The 705-nt window shown below is 39.7% G+C and overlaps 1 pseudogene; it reads left to right on the forward strand.

The window, feature by feature from the left end:
* The first annotated feature begins 305 nt into the window (after positions 1-305).
* Positions 306-384, forward strand: LOC144707293 (small nucleolar RNA R71; annotated as a pseudogene).
* Positions 385-705: the final 321 nt, after the last annotated feature.

The raw sequence follows: 705 nt of genomic DNA on the forward strand, positions 1-705 counted from the left end.
CTAGAAAAACGTTCTTCAAGGTGGAGGTGAGCTCCTCCAATTTCTGGTTGGTTTCCCTTAGGCCTGCTTGCAACTCTCCCTCCTTTGCATTGACCTGCAGAATTCCTTCCCTCTTGGGCTGCAGGTTTCTCCCATTTTGGTTCGCTCCAATCTCCTACAGATCAGTTTCTGCAACTCTCTCCAAAATATCAAACACTTCGCCTTCATATGCAGTATAAAATGTTCCCCCGGAGGCTAAGTTAACCTTATTTTTCATGAAATCTGATAAAGATTCATAGAAAATCTGGGCTAACTGACAGTGTTCAATTCCATGATGAGGGCATTTCCTCAGCAAGTCATTGAACCTCTCCCATGATTCACTAAAAGCCTCACCTTCATGGGGATGGAAATTGTGGATTTCTCTTCGATAGAAATTTGTTTTAGAGAGAGGGTAAAATTTCTGCAGAATTTTTCCTTGCATCTCTTCCCAAGAGTTGAAAGTGAATCCTAAATTACGATACCAGGAAAATGCTTTATCTTTTAACGTCAATGGAAAATATTTCATTTTAAGCATTTCTGTAGATAATCCTAGAACGTTTTGAGATGAGCATCTAATGTGGAAATCATCAAGGAATTCTAGAGGGTTTTGACCAGGTAATCCATTAAATTCAGGTAGAGAGTGTATCAACACATTGTCATACCTGAACATGATACCCTCACCTATGT

The sequence above is a fragment of the Wolffia australiana genome, chromosome 8 (genome assembly GCF_029677425.1).
Source record: "Wolffia australiana isolate 7733 chromosome 8, ASM2967742v1".
Taxonomy (NCBI): Eukaryota; Viridiplantae; Streptophyta; class Magnoliopsida; order Alismatales; family Araceae; genus Wolffia; species Wolffia australiana.